Consider the following 23,053-nt stretch of genomic DNA (forward strand, 5'->3'; position numbering starts at 1 on the left):
TAGGAATAGGGGTTGAAACATTCATCGCATACTTGCAATAATCAGCATTATATTAAAACCTAATGACTTCACATTACGATGTCAACCCCCCCCCCCCCCAAACCCCCCCAACCCATCAAGAAGAGTAATTTGTGTTCTAATACTTGTACATTTTATGAGCGTCAAAGATTCTCTTCCCGAGATGGATTTTATACAAATTTTTCATTCATAACGGCTTAATTATACCGTATTGAAGTGAAAACAGAATAAACATTTCACACTGCAATAATATATAAAAGTTTGAAGAACAATCTAAAGCAAAATTACATGACTAGTACAACATGAGAATCTCTACTGGCAAAATTTGCCACAAGGATAAGGGCAATAAACTCCTTGGAATCCACTTCGGTCGAAAAACCAATCTCCAACTGCTTTAGCAATCGTCTATTACAATAAATTAGTGTTCAAACATCAAATAACAACACTGTGAAAGCTGAAATTTGTATAAAAGAAAAAAAATGAAAATTAGTACCTTGTTAGCTAAGGTTGGAGAGTTTTTGGAGGACCAGTAACTTTGTATTTCAATGCCATTGTGGAAATGGCAAGAGGAAATAAAATCCTCTTGATATACTTGGTCCTAGTTTGTTCAATGCCTCCAAAAACTTCAACCTGAAATCTGAAATAAAAAACTTCAAAAGCAGGTTAAAAAGAGGAATTATCACATGAATCTGATATTTTTTTTATATATAAACATGAATCTGATTAAAAGAGAATTATATTAATTCCATCTATAATTGGTACTGACCTTGGAGAGTTTGTATTTGACTTGGTGAGCATATATTTATATCTTTCTTGCAATATAGTCACTCATTGTCGGGATCAGCAGTTCGAGGAACCAATTAAACTATTGTTTATCTAATTTTCAAGAAGCAAAGAAGCAAAACCATTTAGAATTTGAATGGAAGCTAAAGAAATAAAGTAATACCAGTAGCATATATGAAATTAATTTCTTAATCATAAAAATTGATTTTCTAACCTGCCAAGAATCATAGACCGAATTGACGATGAAAAGAGGTGTGCAAATATGTCTTGCTACATACCGAGGGAAGAAGCACTGCCAAATCATTGGATTTTATATTAATTAGAAAGACCATGTTGCATAATATTTTTTTCACAAAGAAATAAATTACAAATAAAATTGTTCATCCCAAACTTGGGTCAGAGTTTAAGGCCATGCAAGAGAGTGGTAGGTTCTTGGCAGATCCCTAAAGTACACCCCAAAGTTAGTCAACAATTAATGTTTATATACGTAAGGTACAAGAAAAAAAAAAGTAAACTATAGTTAAGATGAAATATATAATAACCATAAGAAAAGAGAAACTTTTTTAAATGATGCTTCTCTTATACTTCTCCTCAATAAGTGGTTCACCAGATATTGTTTTTAATGATAAGGTGCAGTTGTTTTTATCTCTCTCTTTTTTTTAAGAGTACTTAGAAATTTGAGTGTAGTCAGCAAACTTACACATTAACAAATTTCACTCTAGCCGTTAATGGGAGAAATAATCTGAACTTATCACAATGCAGGATTGCACCCAACCCTCCTGCTGAAGTTCCACTGAGGATTGCCTGTCATAAAAAATTTGAAATTATTTTGTATTTTAAGAGATCAAAATTTTGAGGGGGGGGGGTAGGGGTAGGGAGAAGACATACATTTTGAGCATAAATCATCCCTTGACCTAAAAAATATTCCATGATAGCTTCAAAATTTCTTGCTCCTCTAAAGTGGAGGTTAGTATCCTGAAATATTTTGACATTGCTAGTTAGAGATCGAGTTACACAAATAAATTCTAACACGACTAAAAAGAAGATTCTAACTTACGGACTCAACTTATTTAGTAGGTTATATTAACAGTGAGGTCCGCTTCAGTTGTCCAAAGAGAGAGTAGAGAAACTAAACAAGATAAACTTCTAAATGTCAGTACTACAACAACAACAACCCAGTATAATCCCACTAATGGGGTTTGGGGAGAGTAGTGTGTACGCAGACCTTTCCCCTAACCTGGGATAGAGAGGCTGTTTCCGATAGACCTTCGGCTCCCTCCCTCCAAGAACTCCCCACCTTGTTCTTGGGTAACTCGAACTCACAACCTCTTGGTTGGAAGTGGAGAGTGCTTACCACTAGAGCAACACACTCTTGTCTTAAATGTTAGTGGTAATAAATTAAAATAATTTTATAAGTATACGATTGAAATTGATTGAGTAGAATAAACTAAATAAACAGTGAATGTTGTTGGAGTCCATTCGGAGTATTGTAAATTTGTAATACTTACAAAGCACTGCAGCCATGACTTTCTCCAGTCTTATTATTCATTATAGGGATAATTTAGAAATAAAGTGAGAGACTACTAGCACGTATAACCATGCACGTGATTTTTACGCCAATTTTAGTGTTAGGATCGGGAACCCTGGTAGTGTGGAATATAGCCAAATAACGGTATAATGACAATAACAAAGATAATTGAAGTTGATAACAACGACAATTAAAGTAGATAAAGAAGACACAAATTTAACGTGATTCGGTCAAAGTGACTTACGTCCATAAGCGGAGAGGAGCAATTTACTATAACAATAAGAGTACAAAAGAGAGTACAAAATTAGAGTAAACACTCTAATTAATCCCAAATACCCTAAGAGAATAATCTCACAAGATCACTCAAAAGAAAGGGTTCAAATAAGTGCTTCCCAACATTAACTCTCATACAAAACACTCTTAATAAAGGAGGAAAGGAAGAAACAAGAAATGAAAACTCAAGTCTTGTTGGTGTGTCTAAAATGAACTAATGACCTTCCCTTTTATAGGCAAAAAAGTCTTGGCCTCTTATGTGTAAAAGAAGAAATACAACTTGTGCAAATGATGTTCAACACATAATGCAATATTTTTGGGTCCCAAAAAATATTGCCTAACAAAGTCTACACTTTGCAAAGATACTTATGCTTATGTGAGATGGACTCTATTAGCCAAAATATTGGCCATAATTACACTTAGAGCCTCTAATTAAATGAGCTTCAGAAACCATTTTGACCAAACTCCTCTATTAAATTGTATCCCATGTTGGGTTAGTCGCTGCATGTGACACGCTATTCAAATTCCTAACCCAATTAAATAAATTTCCCCACATACTTAATATTTGAACTGCTTATAAACGAATTGTTGCACAAATCTTCTTTAACTCAGTTACTAAACTTGTTTTTTCCTATGTGACCTTTTCTTTCTAAATTTGGAGCAGATTTATGTTTTGCAGGATAAAGGTACTAATGCATGCCCATTCATGTGATTCTGTTTCGCCCTACAATCAGAGTAGAGACAAATAATGAAAATATTAAAGAATTGATCAAATAAGATTTCCCTCAAAAGTATTATATAACCTAATGTTACATGAATTTCAAGATTGTAAATTTAGTAAAAAATATACTTATTTTTTATGATTATCAGATTACTATAAATGTATAATGCAGATCCTGAAATCCACGAATGATCTGGATTGGCAGACTATGATTCTTATATATATATATATATATATATATATATATATATATATATATATATATATATTGAGATTAATGTGGTTTACGTACTCTTGGCTTTTATCTTACTCAGACTTGAAGTTGAAGAAGCAGATAAGTGTACTGATATTTTTCTCTCTCCCTCTCTAAGCTAGCTGTATATAAGAAGAAAGAAGAAGTGAAAACAGTCAATTTCTAGCCCGTTTTCAACAAAAACAAAAATGTATACCAGATGGGGACTTTTAAGGGTAAGAAAGGAAGGAAATTTCTGAAAAAATTATTACTCTCCGTTTCAAATTAGATGAGAAATTTTTTTTTTAGTCTCTTCCAAAATAAATAACACATTTCTAAATTTAAAAATAATTCAACTTTAAACTCTTATTTTACATATTTTACCTTAATAAGAAGCTTTTATAACCACACAAATGTCATGGCTCCACAAAGCTTTTACCCCTTAAGCTTTTAAGACCACAAGTTTCAAAAGTCTTTTTTTCTTTTTTTAAACTCCGTGCCGAGTCAAACTAGCTCATCTAAATTGAAACGGAGGGAGTAAATGTTATTACCACATTGAGGATGTTCTTCTTGTATCCATAGTAATGCCTATGTGATCTTTTATTGCTAATATTGAAGAAAATTTATGTTTTGGAGGACATTCTGCTCATGCATGTGACTCTATTTCTCTATACATCAGGATGGAAAGGAATAATGATGCACTTCTTTAATTTCGAATTCCCATCAAAACAATCTGTCTCACCATTCTCTTGGGATGAATATGAACTTTAATTTATTATGTACTTTAAGACAAAACTTGTAGCAGCGCATAAAACATGCAAATCAATATGTAGATGATAATATTGACCTGCTTTTAAGTTTTACTTACCAATCTTTGGGGTATAACTTTAAGTAGATTTCTGTATCGTAGGACAAATCTATAATGTGGTTACTAACTCTTTTTCTACTTCCGGAGCAGATTTATATTTTTACAGAAGTGTATTGATTCTTTTCAAATGTAAGAATAGATCCTCTTTTATACGCAAATAGGCATATGGATCACTGCTCAATTCATTGGTTGGGATTAAGCCTAGTCCTTTTAGAGATGATTTTGTTAGCAGATAATCTCGGGAATAAATGAATCCCATGAAGTATAACCATGTGAATAATTTACTGACAACAAGCCAAATGACTGTGCAAAGAAAACACAACCCGAGATGGTGAATGGTAAATACTTATATTGTGATGATTCAAAATCCTTCCTTAGGAGTCAGTGTTGGGATCTAGTCCCTAAGATTAGGTAAGCCTAACACTTAGTGGATTAATAATAAATTTTAACTAATTGACTATTACGCATGAAACATAAATTTTTATATAAAGCCAGATATCCAAAGTAGATACTTAACATCCCAAAACCGGTAGTACAAGTCATAAACTTTGCTGAGTTTGCTAGAAAATCTCTAAGTAAAACTGTTACGGAATAGAAATAAACAGTACAAAGTAAAAACTTTAGAAGGTGACTCTGAGGCCTGCGAACGCGACGGCAGGTATACCTTGAAGTCTCCGCCGCAACTCACAATCAGCTAACTAATGACCCGCGTGCTCCGAAGTACCTGGATCTGCAAAAATCTGTGCAGAAAGCGTAGCATGAGTACACCACAGTGGTACCCAGTAAGTATCAAGACTAATCTCGATGGAGTAGTGACGAAGAACAGTCAAGACACCTACTAGACATAATAACTTGTACAAGTATGAACATAAAACTAACCAGGAACGATATCAATAAGCTAAACATGATACGAATAACAACACAGTACTTATAAATAGAAACTAGAAGCAACAATTAGCAACAAGGAGCAAACATGTAATAACATCCTAGTGCACAGAATACAGTTAAAGTCTAGCGAACCCAAGTAAGAAAAATAAGTAATAACCCAATAAAAATACCGCTTTCACACAAGGTTTATACAAAAATTACCCCGAGGCACAATACCTCATAATCTCAAATCACGGGTCCTAATCATGAACCATAATCACTTGACATCTTGTGCTCACATTACAAATCACAGTTGCACGGACAACTCACTTGCCAATACTATTAGTACCTCATATATGCACGGATAACTTACGTGCTAGCAGTAATAATATCTCATATCCGCACGGACAACTCACGTGCTAACAGTATCATCATCTCATACCCGCACAGACAACTCACGTGCTAACAGTGCAATTCACGCACAAAAGACAGATATACAAGAATACATATAAATGATCAATAAACATCGTGATTCATCTTCTTAGACTGATACAAGTAACTAATTACTGTGTATGCTTGTGCAAGTGTTCTATCACAACCCGAGTCAACAAGTAAGATCAGAGACAACGAATGGCACATAGGAAACAACACAACAACACCGTAAAATGCATGACTGTCTCGACCCAAATCTCACATGTCGTGATGGTGTCTATCACAATACTAGACAAGCCTACAATTACAATAAACCGCACATCTTTAAATTTGAAACTATAACAGAATAGGTTTAAGAGTAAAATCTCATAAATACTGATACGAAAATAACGCTACTCAATACAACATTCCCCAAAATTCGGGCGTCACTGAGTACATGAGCATCTATACAATAATATAGTCTGACTGTTGAAACACTGTCTAGGAATGTGGAACAATATATATAAATAAAACTAAAAGATAAAGGAAGAGAGTCAAGATCTGCTGACGCCAAAGCACCTACCTCAAGAATCTCTGAACTGATAAAGCTCCAAAATCAACAACTACCATACCCGGAAGTACCTGGATCTACAAACAAAGTATAGAGTCTTGTATGAGTACAACTGATCCAATGTACTCAATAAAAAATAAGACTAACTTTTGGGCTAAAAGCAGTGACGAGCTCAGCAGGTACAGACCAAATACAGAAATAACAGAACAAAAATGTAGACATGCTTTCTAGTTCAACAATTTAAGCTCAAAACAGATAAAATATGCCAAGTGTGACAGAAATAAGGAATTATGCATATCTATATCTATATGTCAATTATGCATGACAACTGTAATGCAACGTAGTGATAAAAATCACATGCATCCTCTCGGAGTATCAATTCACTCAGTCCTCCCGTTCTCTCCATCCTCACAGTTACTTAGTCCTCCCAATCACTCGGCACTCGCACTCGATAGTCGCACTTGGCACTCGCACTCGTACTCAGTAGGTACCTGCGCTCACTGCTGATAAGTCACACTCCGGAAGGGTAGATCCTGCCCAAGCGCTAAAATAAGCCAATCATGGCATGAATTAATAAAGCCTGTTGTGGCGCACAACCCGATCTCATAAATATCCTCACAATCAGACCCTCGGCCTCACTCAGTCGTAAATCTCTCCAGTTTATCGGGCTCATAAATATCATGTCAATCAGCACAAATAATAATGATATGATGCATCAATATATAGCAATAGAGATTGAGATATGATATGCAAATGATAGATGTGACTGAGTACGTAATTTAAAATTAAGCAAGCAATTCAACAACAACACGACCTTTGTGTCCCCAACAATACCAGCATATAGCCTAAGCATGATTTCTAATATGAATCACAATTTAGTTTCTCTAACACATGGAGAATATATGGATAATGACAAGATTATTTGACTACACTGCTCCACGGAATCGATTGAGTCATAATTCTTATGGTGCACGCCCACACGCCCGTCACCTAGCATGTGCGTCACCTCCACATCAATCACATAATACGTAATTCAGGGATTCATACCCTCAGAACCAAGTTTAGAAGTGTTACATACCTCAACCCGTGCAAATCTCTACTCCAATAAGCCCTTGCGTCACGAATCAGCCTCTGAACGCCTAGAATCTAGCCACAAACAACTCGACACAATCAACTCAAGCTATAAGAATCAATTCCATATGAAAAAGCTAAGTTCTTTAACAAAAGTCAAAAAGATAACTCAGAAAGTAAACCATAGGCCCGCATCTCGGAATCCAACAGAAATTACAAAATTTTAATGCTCATTCAACTACGAGTCCAACCATACCAAAATTACTCAAATCCGACAACAAATCGTCATTCAAATCCCCAATACTTATCCTCTAATCTCTAGCCCAAAACTCCCAATATTCCAGCTTAAAAACACGTAAAGTAGGTGGAAATTTTGGTGGGTAATCAATATAATTAGATAAAAATTGACCGAAAGTGGATTACCTCAAGAAAGCACGCGAAATCCCTCTCAAACATCACCCCCCAACCGAGCTTCTAAAGTCCAAAAATGACAAAATCCCGGAAACCCTTAGAAAAATAATCTTCCTAGGCCTTTCGCACCTAACCAGGGGTCACACCTGCGATCCCACTTTTGCGGAGGAAGCATCACTTCTGCGAAGCCCATTAAACCCCCGACCATGCACACCTGTGGTCCCTTCTTCGTACCTGCAGGACCGCACGTGCGAACAACTTACCGTTTCTGCGATCTCTGCCCTAAATTGCCAAACTCCGCTTCTGCGGAAGACATTGCGCAGATGCGCGCTCCCTTGTGTGGACCTCTACTCCGCACCTACGACCACTGCCTCACTTCTGCGGTTACGCACCTGCGACCAATCCTCCGCAGGTGTGATGGCACCAGACATCAGCAGCCCAAAAGTTCTCCCAAGTCAAATTCCAATCCGATATCTATCTGAATCAACCCCGAGACCCCCGGGACCTCAACCAAACATACCACCAAGTCCTAAAACACAATAAGAACTTAGTTGAGTCCTCAAATCATATCAAACAACATCAAATGTAGCAATGAACTTAGTTGCTACACCCTGCACTACATGTGCAGATCCAGGTGTGTCTCAGCACAGAGAGATTGTTGAGTCCAGGCCTGGGTGAGTTTCGAAGACTGCAAGGTAGCTGTTAGCGTCCGCAGGACCTTGTTACTCCTTCCACATTTCTTTCCATTTTGTACTGATATTTAGACATTGGCTGTAATAGTTTTAAATACTTAGACACTCATGACTTGGTGACACCCCAATATTTGGGGCTCATTTTCCGCACTTTGTTCCAAATTTGAGTTTAACTTTGAGTTTATGAAATGTTCCTGATATGGAAAGCCTTACTTTACTTTTATATTTAGTTTGGAAGTATTTTTGGGAAGTTCGGCTTACCTAGTACCACCAATTAGTGTCATCACGACACGTTAGGTTTTGGGGTCGTGACATGATCGGTCAGGTCGTTAAAGATACCATGCTAAAATGCAAGGATTGAAACTCTTAGTTTGCTCGTCAATGGAGTTAGAAGAGAGAGAAGAGCAAAGCATTTGAAATGATAATTGTTCCATTTATTCTTTGGTAGCTAACACTGTACATATATATTAATCACTAACAAAGAGTAATTAACTTATCCAACTAACACAACTCATTAATAGCTGTCATTAACAACCCAACAGCTGTAACTAACTTTTAAAACTAACCAATACTCGTGAGCAACACATACTTCATTTGAATAGTATTCAAGGATGTGACCTAGTGGTCAATGAAGTAAATTGAAAGTTACTTGTGTTGGTGGCAGATATCCTATGAAATAAGTCAAGATGTGCTCAGACTAACCCGAGCATGACCATCATAAAGAAAGTCTTGGACATTTGCTATACCGTCCTGGTAATTTATAAGAGAATTGAAGATTAGACAATGCAGTAGAACAATATTTCTCTGTCATTGCCATAGGGAATGGAAGAACATGGTGGTCATTGACTTAGTATTTGGTGCACTTCAATTTCCGAGCACAGTACAAGAGTATGGAGGACTTGGACCATACTGAAATAATTTGAATTGAACATATTGAACACTATATATGCATTGTGTAATTATTATTGGAACTTATATTTTCATATTTCATATCATATCGTAAAAATCAAGTACTGATATTTGAAGTACTCACAAGAAAATTTTAATGACTCAAAAGTTCTCTCATGAGTAATGTCATGGGCGGCTTTCCAGCCATGCCCCATGACCCCTTGGACGCGCCCCGTGGCATCCTGGCAAGCCTCCCAATGCCCATTGCCACGGTCGGCCCCGTGGTCTCGGCAGCTCCAAGTGACAAACGCGCATGTGCCTCTGTCACCTCACCGATAGCCATCACCAGCGCCCAGCCACAGGAAGATGCCAACAGTGCCGTGCGCGCAGACCCTGATGCTAAAGATAAAGTTGCTGCCAACGGACTTGTTTCTTCTTTGTAGAAGACTAAGTCTTTTTCATTGTAAATATAGAGTAGTTTTACTGCATTTTCTTTAAGAGTGATTTTCCAGCTTTCATAGGTCTAGTCATGTAACTTTGATTTATTTTTTTAAGCGTTATTAAGGGGGACCAACCAATCAAACTTTCAAGCAAGCAAACAATTCTCTGTACTGGTGTCTCTCCCTCCCGACACCGTATTGTTTTTCTGTAATAGCTTTCATTCAATGCAATCAAGCTTTCTTTCATTCTCAATTCTCTTTTCTGCTCTCTCTCTCTCTCTCAGTTGATCACGACATTGGTTTTCCCGTACGACACTGACAATCTAGTCTAGCGTACGGAGGGGACCTCAGTTGGCGGACAACAATCGCACTGACATCGGTTTCTTAGCCTTACGTCGTCCTTCCAAGGAACTTCAGGAAGGCGCCGCATAACAGTTGGTATCAGAGCGTAGGCTCGACATCGGATAAGGGATTACATTGCAATTACTACCATTTCTGACAATGGTCAATTATGGGGATCGCATCGCGACCCTTAAGGGAACGGTTGACGCATTACGGCCCATCGTAGAAATGGTGCCTGACCTAAATACCATCCTAGTGCAAAGGTTGGACGACCTGAACCGTAGACTGATCCAGGCCAAAGTTGACATAGAAAACATCAGTCGCGACTCTGAAGGAGACCGACAAATGGTAGCCACAGAAGCAGCCGAAACTTTTGGTAAATTCGAGGTCCTCCAATAGGAGCGCGCCGAGGATTTAGCCAACAAGGCACAAGAGGCAGACAAGGTGACTGCCATGCAACAAACTATAGACAATTAATAGGCTAGCTCAACGTTGTCAATGCTGTTTTACAAGGCCTGCTTCGAGGAGGTGGAAACCAAATCGGGGGTATTGTGAACCTCGCCCATGTGGCCCAAAAACTGAAAATTCCTGAGCCAAAGCCATATAGTGGAGCGCGGAATGCCAAAGAAGTGGAAAACTTCATCTTCGACATCGAACAATACTTCGATGCCGTGGGGGGCCTAGAAGAAGCTAAGAAGGTAGCAACTACTGCCATGTATCTTCAGGATGATGCCAAACTCTGGTGGTGGGTGAAATACGAAGCCATCAAGGCTGGTGAAGATGCCCTAGAGACATGGGCAGAATTGAAGGCAGCCAAATGCCTACAGTTCTTCCCCTAAAATGTTGAGTACAATGATAGGAGAAAGCTACGGGAGCTCCGCCAGACCAAATCAGTGCGGGATTACGTGCGAGAATTCTTTACGCTCATGCTAAACATCTGCGACATGGGGGACAAAGACAAACTCTTCACCTTCCTGGAAGGGTTGAAACCTTATGCCCCTATGGAGTTGCAAAGACAAAGGGTAGACACGTTACCTAAGGCAATCCAAGTATCAGAGTGCCTTGGGGATTATCAAGTGGAAGCCCGGAAGGACAGGCCTCAACATCTTGTCCGAGGAGGATACAAAGGAGGCCAGCTGAACACTGGTGGCCCTAGCAGAAGTGGAGGAGACCGGAGTGCAACCAAATCTAAGCCTCCTTCCTCAGGCAGTACTAGCGTTGCATCTAACAACAATGATCGGGGGAGGAAACCCCCCTCAGGATGCCGTCATTGCGGCGGACCACATTAGAATAATGAATGCCCATATGCACAGATAAATGCTCATCAAGCTTTTGAGGATGGGACGGATGACGATGCTGATGATGCGGACCAAACTGAACCAGTAGGTGCATTCAATGCCATTGTTGTCTCTATTTCTGAACCCCTAACGGGAACTAGTGCTGGTATCCGTAAGAAGAAGGACCCCTGTCCAATCGCTAAGAAAGGGAAAAAGAAGGCGAACGAGAGGACTCCTCCTCATCAAGAGAGGACCTTAATGTTCGTTGACATAAAGGTAAATGGCAAGTCCATTCGAGCGATGATAGACACGGGTGCTACCCACAACTACTTAGCCTCAACTCAGGTGGAGCGCCTTGGCCTAGTTGTAAAAAAGGTAAAGGTCGTGTCAAGGCTATCAACTCACCACCTCAGCCAGTGGGTGGAATAGCCAAAGAAGTACCGGTGAAACTTGGCCCTTATGAAGGAAAGTTCAACCTGCGCGTGGTGATCATAGATGACTTCGAGTTGATAGTGGGGTTGGAATTCCTGATACAGACCAATACCATGCCCGCACCGTATACAGACTTGCTACTGATAATGGGAGAAAATGGGGCCAAGCAATACATTATTCCGTGCATTCCCATGAAGATGGCTGCCGAGAACATCTCGGCCTTGCAGTTGAAGAAGGGGGTAAAAAGACATGAACCCACGTTCCTGGCTACCCTCTGCATGGAAGATATAGAACGCTCCTGGGGTCCCATTCCTGCACCCGTGAAGGAGTTGCTTCTGGAATTTGAAGACATCATGCCACAAGATATGCCAAAGCATCTTCCGACTAGGCGAACTGTGGACCATGAGATTGATTTGGTGCCGGGTGTGAAGCCACCTGCCCGAGCGCCGTACAGAATGTCACAACCCGAACTCACCGAGCTTCAAAGACAATTGACGGAAATACTAGACAGAGGGATCATCGTGCCCTCCAAGTCCCCATATGGGTCCCTTGTGCTATTCCAAAAGAAACATGATGGTAGTTTACGACTCTGCGTGGATTACCGGGCTCTAAACAAAATCACAGTGAAAAATAAGTGCCCTATTCCACTAATGGCAGACTTGTTTGATAGACTGGGTGGTGCGACGGTATTCACCAAAATAGACCTGAGGACAGGTTATTGGCAAGTTCAGATTGCAGAGGGTGATGAGCACAAGATGACATGTGTGACAAGATATGGGTCGTATGACTTCCTGGTTATGCCCTTTGGCTTGACTAATGCGCCAGCCACATTGTGCACCTTGATGAACCAAGTCTTCCGAGAATACATTGATGAATTCGTCGTGGTTTATTTGGATGACAATGTGGTATATAGCCAGACACTGGAAGAACACCTGGAGCACTTGCGAAAGGTCCTAGCCCGATTGTGGGAGCATGAATTATATGCGAAGCTATCCAAGTGCTCCTTTGCTCAAAAACAAATTGACTTCCTCGAACATGTCATCGAGGAAGGGCGGATCAATATAGACAAGCAGAAGATTCAAGCCATCACAGAATGGCCGCCTCCTAAGGATATCCACGCCTTGAGGTCATTCCTTGGCCTATGCAACTTCTATCGATGTTTTGTGAATAGTTACTCCCTCATTGCAGTGCCGCTGACAGAACTTCTCAAGAAGGTCACGCTATGGGATTGGGGCCCTAAGTGAGCAGAGGCCTTCAACGCATTAAAAATTGCCATGTCTAGTAGCCCAGTCTTGGCCCTCCCTGACTTGGCCAAGCCATTCGAAGTATAAACGGATGCCTCCGACTATGCAATTGGTGGAGTATTGCTACAAGAAGGGCATCCCGTAGCTTACGAGAGCCGGAAACTAAAGGATGCAGAGCGGCGATGTGCCGCCCATGAGAAAGAATTATTGGCTGTCATTCATTTCTTACACCTTTGGAAGCATTATCTACTGGGAGCCTCATTTGTGGTTAAGATAGACAACATAGCCGCTAGCCATTTCATGACCCAGCCAAAGCTGAATGGTCGACAGGCTAGGTGGAAGGAACTCCTAGCAGAATTTCACTTCAACCTGGAGTACCGAAGTGGGAAGACCAATCATGTTGTTGATGCGCTCAGTCGGAGAGTTGATCTAGCATCGGTGTGTGTACTCGCCGCCCTAAGGGGAAGCGAAGTAACCACCACCATAAAAGACCAGATACAGGATCTACTCATCAAGGATCCTGCTGCACAGTATTTGGTTGATTTGGTAGGCCAGGGAAAGACTCACCAGTTCTACACCGAAGATGGTTTCCTAAAAGTTCAAGGGAACCGAATTTATGTTCATAAAGGAGGAGATCTGTGAAGGGTTCTTCTGGTGGAATGCCACGATACTTTGTGGGCCGGTCATCCCGGTGTGGAACGCACCATGGCATTGCTTCGCTGTGCATATTATTGGCCTCAAATGGTCGATGACGTCGCTTAGTATGTGAAGACTTGTCTAGTATGCCAGAAGGATAAGTCAGACCGCTTGATGCAGGCAGGGCTCTTGGAACCACTAGCTATCCCAAAAAGACCTTGGGAAAGCATTTCCCTGGACTTCATCACCGGATTTCCCAAGGTCGGAAATCTCACAACTATCTTGGTTGTGGTGGATCGGTTTTCCAAGTATGCTACCTTTATAGCAGCCCCACAATATATATATAAGCAGAAGATACAACTTGACTCTTCTTCTCTCATGTTGTCAAATATTGGGGCCTACCTAAAGACATTGTTAGCCATCATGACTCACGCTTCACTAGCAATTTTTTGACCAAACTCTTTAAGTGTCTCGGGTCAAAATTGAGTCATAGCTCAAGTTTTCATCCGCAATCAGATGGCCAGATGGAGCGATTCAATGGCATGCTAGAGTAATATATCCGGCACTTTGTGACCGGATCGCAGAAGAACTGGGTGAAGCTTCTGGATGCTGCTCAACTGTGTTTCAATTCACAAAAGAGCTCAAGTACCAATAAAAGAGCTTTTGAAATTGTTACCGGACAGAAACCGCTACTCCCGCACACTGTTAATGCACCAAACATGTCAAAATCTCCTCAGGCTGCTAGCTTCTCAAAAGAATGGAAGCAAAATTTGGAGATAGTGCGGAGCTATCTTATCAAAGCCCAAAAGCGGATGAAGAGGCATGCTGATCAGAATCGCCACTTTGTTGAATACCAAGTGGGAGAAAAAGTGATGTTCAAAATCCCAAAGCGGTACTTGCTTACAGGGGTCCATGACCCTCGACTATTGCAAAAATATATTGGACCCTTGTCCATTGAATGACGCATTGGGAAAGTTGCATACTGGGTGGATACCCTAGCTTGGTGGAAAATCCATCCTGTTTTTCATGTCAGTCTCCTGAAACCTTTTCGGGAAGATATGGAAGATCCTTCACGAAGCCAACTCATAATACCAAGTATTCGAGGTCCCAATTCAACCGAGAAAAGGCATGCTGAAGCTATTCTTGATGATCGAGGGATTCACGCCTCAAGGAAATATCACCAAGAGTTCTTGGTGAAATGGCAGGAGATGTGATGCAGAGGAGAATACTTGAGAGAGGGGAACAAACCTCAAAGCCTACAAGAGCCTGATTGATGATTACCTTGCAAGGAAGGCGCTGAGGACGTCGCCAACTCATGTGGGGGAGAATGTCATGGGCGGCTTTCCAGCCATGCCCCATGACCCCTTGGACGCGCCCCGTGGCGTCCTAGAAAGCTTCCCAACGCCCATTGCCACGGTCAGCCTCGTGGTCTCGGCAACTCCAAGTGACAAGCGTGCATGTGCCTCTGTCGCCTCACCGATAGCCATCGCCAGCGCCCAGCCACAGGCAGATGCCAACAGCGTTGCGCGTGCAGACAATGCCGCGCACGCAGACCCTGATGCTAAAGACAAAGTTGCTGCCAACAGACTTGTTTTTGCTTTGTAGAAGACTAAGTCCTTTTCATTGTAAATATAGAGTAGTTTTAGTGCATTTTCTTTAAGTGTGATTTTCCAGCTTTCATAGGTCTAGTTATGTAACTTTGGTTTATTTTTTTAAAGCATTATTAAGGGGGACCAAGCAATCAAACTTTCAAGCAAGCAAACAATTCTCTGTACTGGTGTCTCTTCCCCCTGACACCCGTGTTGTTTTTCTGTAATAGCTTTCATTCAATGCAATCAAGTTTTCTTTCATTATCAATTCTCTTTTCTGCTCTCTCTCTCTCTCTCTCTCAATTGATCACGACATTAGTTTTACCGTACGGTACTGATAATCTAGTCTAGCGTACGAAGGGGACCTCAGTTGGCGGACAGCAATGGCACTGACATCTGTTGCTTAGCCTTACGTCGCCCTTCCAAGAAACTTTAGGAAGGCATCGCGTAACAGTAAGCATGTAAACCATGAAGTGTTAGCTTGTTTTCACTTATATATTAGTAGTAGACTGAATCTTAAAATTGGGTGAAATATCCTTAAGAACAGTATTCTTGACACACCTCAAGTTTTAATAAATCCTATTCTCCATAACCAATTTTTTCAATAATTTTAAGGATATTTCTTACACTGTTCTTATGGAGAATATTAAATCTAATAGTTTCGCTACCTGATACTCAAATTTGCAAACATGACAGAAATACAAATAAACCAACTTTTTCAGTAATTCTGGAATACTGAGAGTAATAGATGACAAACAAATGGATATTATTATTATTACTATTATTGGTGTCGCTGCTGCATTTGTGGTTTCAGAAAACTTCTCTAGTGGATTCTAAAGGCGGTAATCTCTTTCACTTGACATGTTTTTATGGTACATAATATATAAGTATCAGGTACGCATAATTAGACTATACCTTCTAAGTTTTTATTCTTTCCTGCTTATTATTGAGAATATAATTAAAAGGCTCAAGATATGATACATATAATGTCCTCCAATTTTGGAAGTGTTTATGATTGATATTGGAGTATCATGTAAAGTGAATAATTATGAGTTGTGAAAAGAGAATTTGATTAACCTGAAATTTTTGTAAGTGTAGGGGCCGAAGTATCTTGCCCTGTAGCCTGATCCAAAGAAGAAAAAAAGTGGAAAAAATATTTATTAAAATTATAATGTTTTCCTTACAAAATTGAGATTTTTTGCAGCCAAAATTTATATTGGAAGATAAAAAAAATATTGTTCTTCTGACTCAGAAATATTATTTTGCTACAGGACTTTTAGTCGTTTGTATGAAAAATGGTTGAATTATGACTTGTTTCCTGCTAATTTCAGATATTCCTATACAAGTTAAAGTTACTTCTATATTTAGAAAATTTTACTTTGTTATTATAGTATGGAAGATACCAAAAAGAAAACAAAATTTTTATACGTGTTGAAAGATGTTTTCAAAAGTACTTGTATGGAAGTCAAGTTTCATTTCATTTGAGATGATATTATGTGTTACTTAAGAAATACTATGAGTTAGTATTTTGTATGTGAATTTTTCACTGTATTAGAAGTATATGGTGATGATATTAAATCTTTGATACAGATGAGAAAAATCTCACTAGCGTTTGTATGATCACCTTTTGGTTGGGTGTTATGGTATTGAAATTGCCTGGCAATGAAGCTGATTAAGCAACCTCTTAGTGAATATTCCACTAGGAATTAAGGAGACAATATTTGTGTCGATGAATTGTGATTGCCAAGGCGCAATAGCTATTGTAAGAAAATAAATCTTTCAATGGGAAGAGTAGACACATTCTCTTGAGACAATGTGATAGAGCAATTGCTTAGAGAGAAATTTTCATACATATAATGTGTAGTCAAAAGAGAATTTTGCCGATCCTTTGACTTATAGGTGAAATATCGAGGGGTTGGGACTTTTGCCAATTTGAGATGTATCAACAATGATGGTAATTCAATCTATGTGATTGGAGATCCCATGAAGTAGGATAACAAGTCATTAGTTGATGGCATGTGCACTATTAAATTATGTCTCTTCTTATGGTGTGTATGTATATAGTAGTCGCAAGGAATGTGAGGCTGAGTTATTAAACTCTTAATCCAATAATCTATAGCCTTTTTTAAGTGGTGTATTGCACTGCAGAATACACTTGATGGATAGACCTATATGAGTGTAGAGTGGGGTCGCTCCTATAAAATTTGTGGCAACATTTCTAGAGCACTCATTAATATCAGGTGCGCACATGTCCTATTAGCACAAAACCGTGATAACATCATAAGTTGAGGGGGTGTAATATAATGAATAAGATCTCTAGCTTACAATAGGAATTTTTGGTTCATAAAAGTTGTCAGCTTCACCAATTATTCAGTAAGTTAAATCTTATTTTATCTATATCTGGTTCAGAGTCTATAAGACACCAGATGAATCTCATTATATCCGAAACCCAGCAAATTATAATCTCTCTCTTTATTATTATATTCCTTTTGATATATGTAGGGAATTATTGAAATTTGTGGGTATCTCAAAAGGAAGTGTCCCTTATTGTTATCAACCTTCTCTGATCTTGAATAGTCAAACTAGCCGTTACAAATTGGAGAGGTAAAGACATAACTTTCTAACACAACTTTCTGAATCTTCTTCTTCCTCCTATATGTTGGGTTTCTTTATTGAATTTTCTACTAGTTCTGTATCAAGTTTAATAACTAGAAGAGCTTGTTGAATCCAGAGGGATTCGCATAATATACTCTTTATTGTGTATGTCACGACCCAAAATCAACCGTCGTGATGGCGTCTATCGTGGAATTAGGCCAACCTCAACTCAACAACCCAACGCCAACAACAATAAGTTTGAAAACGTTAACGGAAGCATTTAACATTAAAGAAAAACTATTTGAAACATAAGAAAATCCCAAACTGCTACAATCTAGCCTAAAACCAGGGTGTCACTAAGTACATGGGCGTCTAGATCAGAAATACAGTCTATTACAGTGTTTAGAAATATAAACTGAAAGTACGACAAAGATAAAGACGGAGAGTCAAGGCCCGCGAATGCAGTGCAACTACCTTGAGAGTATCCAAAACTCTGGGATCCTCAATCAGAAATCGCCGACCGATATCGTCTGGATATGCACACGAGGTACAGGGGGTAACGTGAGTATACCAACTCAGTAAGTAACAAGACCAAACTTTGGACTGGAAGGTAGTGACGAACTCAACCAATAAAGATAAAATAGAAATAATTGAACAGAAATGTAGGCATGCTTTCAAATTAAATAGGCAACTCAAAACAGTCCGAACAGTGTAAAGAATATAACTATGCTATCTCTACATGCCAATGCACATACTATAGGTGATGCACCATGCTGTCAGCCTCATGTGCTCACACTCTCGAATGCTTAACCACTCGGTACTGTATATGGCCCATACGACCCAGGGAAAATGCATCCCGAAATATATACATCACTGGCTATAAGTCACCCAGTACCGAGGAAGGCCAGTCCAGCCCCGTGGAGAAGATCCATCCCTGGGTATCAAGTACTTCGGACAAGATCCATGCCCAGGGAAGATCCATCCCTCAATAATATCAACCGCGCTCACTGGGGGTGTGTTATAGACTCCGGAAGGGCTCCTACAGCCCAAGCACTATCATAATCATCAATAAAATACTGCGGCGTGCAACCCGATCCCATAACTATCACTCATAACCAGGCACTCGGCCTCACACAGTCAATAACCTCTCCAGTCTCACCACAAGCTCACAATGTCATGAAAATAACCCGGAACAATGATATGATGAATCAATAAATAACTGAGACTCAAACCTCAATTATAGCCGAAATCGGAAATCGGCTCAACCCTCCCCCCCTTCCCCGGGCCCATGTCTCGGAATCCAGCAAAAATTATAAAAGCCGAAAGCCCATTCACTCACGAGTCTAGTCATACCAAATTTATCAAAATCCGACCTCAAATGCCCCTACAAAACCCTAAAGTTCACCCTCCAATTCCCAAGACCTAAATCCTCAAATTTTCAATTCCAATCCCTAATTAAATGATGAACAAAGCCATAGATTCACGGAAATTAGAGCAGTACGGGTTAGAATCACTTACCCTAACGTCCTCATTGAAAACCTTCAAAAACTTGCCTCTCTCCCGAGCTCTCCAAGTCCAAAAATTAAAAATGGAAGACAAAGCCTCGAGCTGGGGTTTTTTGCCCAGTTAAAACCGCACTTGCGGTCCTAGTTCTGCACCTGCGGAACCGCATCTGCGCACCGGGCTCCGCTTCTGCAGAAGTTCATTAAAAGCCAGACTCTGCTCCTGCGGTCATCGCAGATGCAGGACCCAAGCCGCACCTGCGATCCAACTGCGCATCTGCGACTCCCAAACCGCTTCTGCGACCACCGCAGATGCGGGATTTCCATCACACCTGCGGTCCGAGCCTAGGTTTCCCTTAGCCGCTCCTGCGGCTCTTCCTTCGCTCCTGCGGCCTTGCACCTGCGGTTCCCACTCCGCAGGTGCGCAAACACCAGAACCAGGAGTTTCAGCTGCATTTCATCAACTCCAATTCTTCTGTTAACCACCCGGAGTTACCTCGAGGCCCTCGTGACCTCGACCAAACATACCAACACGTCCCATAACATCTTACGAACTTAGTAGAACCTTTGAATCACTCAAAACAACACCAAATTACCCTCGGATTCAAGCATAAGAACTTCTAAACTTCCAGATTCTGCAAACGATGCCGAAACCTATCAAACCACGTCCGAATGACCTCAAACTTTGCACACAAGTCATATTCAACATTACGGACCTACTCCAACTTCCGAAATTAGAATCCGACCCTGATATCAAAAGTCAACCCCCCGGTCAAACCTCCCAAATATTTGACTTTCGCCATTTCAAGCCTAAATTAGCTGCATACCTCAAATTCACAGTCCAGACACGTTCCTAAGTCTAAAATCACCCAACGGAGCTAACAAAACTGACGAAACTCTATTCCTGAGTCATCTTCACACACTTCCAACTACGGTCAAAATTCTGAGACTTAAGCTTTCATTTTAGGGACTAAGTGTCCCGAAACACTCCGAAACCAAAATAAGGCCTCCCGCCAAGTCACATAAGCAGAAATAGATACGGGAAATGCGGTAAATAGGGGATCGGGGCTAATATGCTCAAAACAACAGACTGGGTCATTACATCCTCCCCTACTTAAACATATGTTCGTCCTTGAACGTGACCAGAGTTGTTCTCGAAGCCATCAGACCACCGTATAACCTTACCATGCACATACCCGGGGGTGATCTCACGTCACCCTATCCCATACAGGTCAGATAACTCAATATAACTGAAATTTCTCAATTCAACCTGGCCCACAAGCCTTCGAATCCAATTTCCAACATCTGAAATTTCTTATAAGATCTGAATCCCACAACCTACACACTGCATAAGTCGGAACAAGCTGTACCAAAGGCCATAACCATAACTCAATTACTAAAAACTCAAATACCACATAGCTCGAATGCTCGAAGCAATTATTTCTAATCACAATAGCTGCTCAAATTAACCCAATACCGGTAATAACCTCATATCAAACAAAGCCTCGTTCTAAACCTTTATACACTGCCAATGATGAAAGAAACATGCAAAACTCATAACCCTTCATCAGATCAACAAGTAATGGTACTCCATCTCCTTTGACAAGAACTATAGCAAATTTCTAAGCCGACTTTCGATATTATCCTTCCAACCATGCTGACATCAATTCCGATAGTATCCATTCTAGGTACAATGACCTTATTTCATCAAATACCAGCTACTTTACTGACATGCCACACCATACAATCTAAAGCCACAACCCGTGCAATTCGTATACCAATAAGCAACATTCCAAATGTACTCAATTACGAAAATGACTCAAATAAGAGAATCGTCTCGTAAGCTTGACGGTTACCACCCCAACAAAATGCTAAGAATCCATCACACACCGTAGGACCATAACACACGAATCTATCACCGGGATCATATCTCAACATAACTCTGCCGTAATGCGCGACCCCATCCAAACACTGATCCATATGAAATACCTCAGCCACCATGCTCAAAATCAATAACCACGCGCAATCCGGCATCAAGTACTCGAAGTGCATTACCATAATCATGGAGAAGCAAATGACACAATGCCACACAAACCCGAAAGAACATAACCAATGCGCAACCACTCATGCATCACCCAAATACCCATCTCATGCAAATTTCTCTATAAGGCCCCCAATAGAACTACACCATGGGTGCACAAAATCAACGAATCACAACCAACCCCTCATCGCATAGAAGAGTAAATCACCGAACATATCAAAACACAATTCCCCTCTCAACTGCGCACCCCTCTCAGGGATTATCGAGCAACTATAACATTCATCTAAATATACAACACTGACCATTCTGTCCAGAATTCGTGAACTTGCCTTCAAGAATGAACTGTCACCTTGTACATGTAAATCTAAATCCTGCACAACACACAACATCTATCATGTCATCACCATACTGGTCTAGCCTACTACCCAGTTGTCCTATTTTCTTCGAGTTTCTTCTGAATTATCCTCAATTTGATACTTCTCTTTGACAGAACTCCACGATCCTTACCCAAAACTCACTACAAGGCACCCTACCATAACACCACACCACCATAAGGCCCGTAAGCCATTGTACTCTTCTTGAGTACCTCCATAATTACCTCAACTGTAATGCTCACTCTGAAAATACCTTATATGAATTTAAAATTGTTCTTCTTACCTTTCTTATACTAGAATGTGGAATCCATAATCGTACAAAATTATCGCAAGTCCCTACACCTTCAAATGCAAATCACAGATTTTATCCATACACAAGTCCGAAAACATTCTCAATTGCTATATATAATTCTCAAACCCATTAGAATTTTCTCGGGAGTCACCTACTTTGCTCAAATTTAAATTGCACCGCCCAAACGGGCCGAAAGGCACAAGCCCCATTAGCACAACAACCCCCAAAGAGTAACCGAACCTTAGCATCACTAATTGAATTCATACTTTGTGCGCACTACATTCTTCAAAATAACAGCTTATTCATTTCATGATTTTCATATTCTCATAAAGTGTAATGTAGCCCGTATTCAGGAATTTCCTTACTCGAGCCATCCTCAGTCTCAACTTCTGCAAGTCATAACTAATCCACCAGTATGCCTCGGGCAAAGACAAATACAACACATAATCGTGAAATCAAAGCATAGATAGCAGACTCCCTCACTTGGCTCAAAGACATATAACAAAACATCTGATAACTCACCATACCCAAGATAACATCTAAATTGGCCATACTAAGCAATAAGAGATCTACTCTAGTCTCCAGACTCCCAATAGTCACCACACATGACCGATATACACGGTCCACAATGACAGTATCGCTCACAGACGTAGGCACATGAACAGGTGAAACTAGAGACTCATGGGGCATAACCAGGTAATGAGCGAAATGCGAGGATACATATGAATAAGTGGGACCAGGGTTAAATAATACAAAGGCATCTCTATGCCAAACTAAGACAATCCTGCAATCACAGCATCCGAAGCAATGGCATCTGGTCTGGAAGGGAGTGCGTAGAAATGGGCTTGACTGCCACCTGATCGGCCTCCCCCTCTAGGGCGACCCCTAGCTGACTGAGATCCACCCCGATTTGGCTGGGCGGGTGGTGAAGTAACCGGTGCCGAAGTCGAAGGCT

General features: G+C 40.3%; 1 pseudogene; it reads right to left on the reverse strand.

Annotated features, from left to right (window-relative positions):
* Positions 1-261: 261 nt before the first annotated feature.
* Positions 262-23,053, reverse strand: part of LOC142169540 (pectin acetylesterase 8-like) — a 39,613-nt pseudogene continuing 16,821 nt past the window's right edge.

This window comes from Nicotiana tabacum, chromosome 15 (assembly GCF_000715075.1).
Source record: "Nicotiana tabacum cultivar K326 chromosome 15, ASM71507v2, whole genome shotgun sequence".
In the NCBI taxonomy this organism is placed as follows: Eukaryota; Viridiplantae; Streptophyta; class Magnoliopsida; order Solanales; family Solanaceae; genus Nicotiana; species Nicotiana tabacum.